This window comes from Stomoxys calcitrans, chromosome 5 (genome assembly GCF_963082655.1).
Source record: "Stomoxys calcitrans chromosome 5, idStoCalc2.1, whole genome shotgun sequence".
NCBI lineage: Eukaryota > Metazoa > Arthropoda > Insecta > Diptera > Muscidae > Stomoxys > Stomoxys calcitrans.
The window spans coordinates 72585890-72590488 of NC_081556.1; the positions used below are offsets into that span (position 1 = coordinate 72585890).

A 4599-nucleotide genomic window follows, 5' to 3' on the forward strand; every position below is an offset into this window, starting at 1 on the left:
TTCCTGTGTAATTGTCCTGTTCTCTACGTGATGCCAAAAAACAAGTAAGTCGTGCTTTCTATTTTATGTTGTAACTTTGTTAAAGTGTTGAATGTTAATGTCGAACTTGGAACTTTGTTTCTACTAGTGAATAAAAAACACAATTAACGTCAATCTCTCATCCCAATGAACCTTTAATCACAATGAATATAACCAACAGTTTTATTTCAAACATCAAAGCCATCCTCCAGCTTTATTATTTTGGAAGGCAACCAAGTGTAAGACGTTTATTCATCGGTCTATGAAGAAAAGAAAAGCAACATACCCTCGGAATACCTGCGGAAAATTTTAACACAAATATGTACTATATTTATTTGTGTTAAGTTATTTACAGGAAAATGTTTGTAATAACACAACCTCGCCTTCATTATTACAAAATTTTCGATTGGAATGTGTAGAACAAATCTTGCGTACTCACATTACGGTGCCAAAACATTATTACATATTCCAATTTAAATCAGCCACTCGTTCACCCCATAGTAGTGTATATATTTGCGTAAATCGAAGCAATATAATTCTACAACTCATCTTGTCTAAGTTCAAGTTCAAGTTCATTTCTATTACATTTCCGCAATCATGATGCACTCGTCGAAAAGTCTTTTTCCCCTATTTCCACAGAGTCTAGCAACAAATGTTCATATGTATTTATTTATTTATTTCTGGGTCTACTGTCCTTATCAATCAATCGAATATTCAATCAGAAGCTTCATCTATTTCGTTCATTCTATCCGTTTTATATTTAGAAAACAGTCGAAGCCCTCATGAAATTCCAACTTTTTGAAGACAGATCACAGACGCACAGAAAATGAAAAATGAAACGAAGGCAAGCGCCAAGAATTAAAAAAAAATACGTTAATAATTCTTCTATAGACATTGATGTGATCGTGTGCATATGGCACAACATTCAGTTGTTTAAGATTACTCAAAGCGTCAACACAACACTGTTGGTTTTTGGATATTCTCCATCGGAAGAACATTTTGCTCCAAGATATCAAGAATTCCTCCCTCATTTCTGTGTTAGCCTAAAACGATCAAATCATTAGCAATTCATTGCTGCAACGCTCTTTATTTAGCAATTGCTTGAGGCTGCGATGAAGTTACGTCTAATGCTGCTCATTGTGCTGTTCGAGTTGCTAATGACGCATCATGTCCATTTAACTCAAGCCGGGCCCATACTAGGTGAGTGATTTTGTCATGGATGACGAATTGACTATTCCAGAAAAGGGAATTCCTCAGTTGAACTCGTTCCCATCTCTTTGCAAAATTAACAGGACTACAAACAGAATTCGATGACAACTCCAAGGTACAGGGCAGAACCAAACCTATATTGGTGTACTGCGATGAAATTGGAAACCACTTGAACTGTATGCTTTTCTGCAAAAATTTGGGCCACACATCTGGACATTGTGGCGGTGATTTCACTTGTAATTGTTTTTAAATGTTTGATAATTTTAAATAGAATAAGGTAAACTAGATATAATACTATTTTAAACGACAGTATCCATAATTCTTATTAACTAAATGAAATTAATCATTCAAATCATCAAAAAATAAACAAAAAGTGATTTCTAATTTAAAGAAGGCCAAACAGAAAACAAAAACAAAAAAGAAAAAAAATTTTAAAGCTAATCTTAAACCATGTGAGCGTAATTGACAATATGATATTTAAACAAAAATCAATTTATGTTTCCATGGATATGTTTCTGATCCCGTACAATTATAAAGCAAAACGAAAGATTTTTTTGTGCTTGTAAACCTTGCCATATTTTTATTAAAATGCGTACTTTAATCAAATTTCTATATTGTACTTCAGTACAGATTTCGTTTTGTGAATTCGAAAACTTCAACAGGCTCTATATTCACAAATGGACGAAAAAGTGCAATCTTGATACAGCAAAATAGGACTTTTATTAGGCCATGAATGAAATTAGCAAAAACTTCTCCACAAAAGACACCTCTTTTGCGGCACGCCGTTCGGACACGCCTATAGAAAGTAGATCCTTATCATTGAGCTTAAACTTGAATCGGATAGCATTCATTGATATGTGAGAAGTTTCCTGTTCCTTAATGGAATGTACATGGGCAAATTTGCATTTTCATTGTATATGGCAGCTACATCCAAATTCGTGCTATTTGGACTGTAATTGGCAAGGGATCGTATAAAACTCAATGTTCAATGCGAAATCAGTTAAAATATACGCATTGATCGCCATAACAAGTTGTGACGATCTCGGCTCCGTCCGCCTTTTATCATTTGAAATAGTAAATGATCATGTCCATGTTTAAGAATAATTTACTATTGTCTCTGTAAAAGTGGTCGCGTAGGCTGACGATCTGGCTATTGCTGTTATGGGCAGTTTCCTTTGTTAGTTCTTAGAGTCTTTCTTTAGAAGCTCTACTTTCTCCAGAGCAGTGGACTAACGATAATGATCTGAGCATACATCACACTTAAACAGAAGTTTCTCCTTTCCGCAGGAGAAGAGAATGTTTAATTAAATGAAAGCCCAAATTGGAGTTTTGTTGGGCAGGAAATTGGGCTGAAAATTTAACTTTAAATCAAACATTTTGGAAATTGCAAGAAAGGCAACTATTGCACAAAGAAGTCATTGGCAATAAATAGGGAGTTTAAACTGTGTGTCATGTACTAGGTATACTGTAGTTGTCATACCTCTAATGCTTTATGCTATTGTAGTCTGGTGGACGGCGCTTCAAAAGACCACCTACTGTTCAATACTCAGACAGATCCAAAGTATGGCTTGTTTGTGCATCACATCAGCACTAAGAACTATACCATCTGATTCACTGAATTTAATGCCCTTGGACATTGTGGCTGGTCGAATTGCTGTAACCATTGTTACGGACACTGTGTTAACCTTGATACGATGCCCGATGTTCCAAGCAGCGTGGATTACACAATACATGAGCTGCTACTTGATAAAAAGTACCGTACCTGATAGAACAGTACAGTAACCCTGGTAATAGAAGCTACATAGATTGGTATTATAGTATCGCTGGTAGAAGAAGATACATAGACTTAAATATAGATGGTTCCGTATATAATGTACGAACCATCATGTGGAGTTTGATATGTACTCTAACGGGCTAGGACTGGTCATATCGAGAAGGATACCCGACCACTGCAGTGTTTATCAAGCGGAGATCCTTGCAATTAGAAAAGTGATAGAATGGCTAAGATATAATGTCACAACGACGATTGACATAAATATCTTCTCAGACACCCAGCCAGCCAATAAATCTGTGGCAAGCATATTTGGGTTGTTTTATTTACGAATCTAGCGGATTTGCTAGCTAATGGGTAAAAAAAACGCTCTTTTCGATTAATACAATACTTTGTTTTTAAACGTTGACAACACTAGCGCACCTCCGAATAATCAAATACAGTATATTTCGCTCACCGCATATAGTAGAATTAAAGATTTAGTCCAATATGATTCGCTTTCAAGTCATATATAATCAGTTTACAACCAATTCGTTTGTTAGCGATATAGCCATTTTTGAAGCACTCGTAATATTAGCCACATTTATGCAGCACTAGTAACATGTGTACACACAGTTTTTGTAAGACATAGTCCATGATTAAAATTTGAAAAGTGGAAAATTTTGATAAAACCTCTCTATCCGGAACAACTTAATAAAGCGGGATTACATTTTTTTCGAAAAAATTTAACACAATTATCTCACCAAATTGTATGTACAGTGAGCATAATGATAACGTGTACAAAAGCATTTATTTGTTATTTTTATACCCTACACCAACACTGTGGTAAAAATCAGTTCAGATTAAGATATAACTCCCATATATATGTATCGCCCGATGGCCGTAGTAACTAAAATTTTCAACTTATCTGCAGAAAATTTGGCACAGATTGGTTTGTTGCTTATCCTAACAAATCTGCAAGATTTCATAAAAATCGGTTAAGATTTAGATATAGCTCCTATACATATGCATTGCCCGATTTGCACTAAAATGGCCTTAGTAATTACTATTTTCAACCGAGCTTCAAAAAATTTCGCACGGATTGATTTGTAACTGATCCTAAAATATTTGCGAGATTTCATCAAAATCAGTTTAGATTTGCATAAAGCTCCCATATATATACATCGCCCGAATGCACTTAAATGACCATAGTAACTTAAATTTTCAACCGATCTGCACAAAATTTCGCACGCATTGTTTTGTTACTGATCTTAACATATCTGCAAGATTTCGATTCTGATTTGGATATAGCTCCCATACATATTTATCGCCGCATTAGCACTTGCATGGACGTAGTAACAACAATTTTCAAACGATCTGTTCGAAAAAAGTCGATTCAGGTTTAAAAATAGCTTTCATAAACATATATCTACTGCCAGAATTTATAATTTTGGGGTAGATGTAGCGTATTATATAGTTGACTTCGCCCGACTTTAGCCTTTCCTTACTGGTTTTTTGTTGTGTTAAGATTATTATTTTTGATTTTTTGGTTTAAGTGGAGACCTAATTTAAAACACGTAAAAGCGTGCTAAGTTCGGTCAGGCTGAATGTTATGTACAAAC

The 4599-nt window shown here is 34.9% G+C and overlaps 1 long non-coding RNA gene across 1 annotated transcript; it reads left to right on the plus strand.

Moving 5' to 3' along the window:
* Window positions 1-744: 744 nt before the first annotated feature.
* Window positions 745-1833, plus strand: LOC106081336 (uncharacterized). The gene is made up of 2 exons (XR_001220342.2): window positions 745-1218; window positions 1311-1833. It is a non-coding gene; the product is annotated as an uncharacterized LOC106081336 (long non-coding RNA).
* The last annotated feature ends 2766 nt before the right edge of the window (window positions 1834-4599 follow it).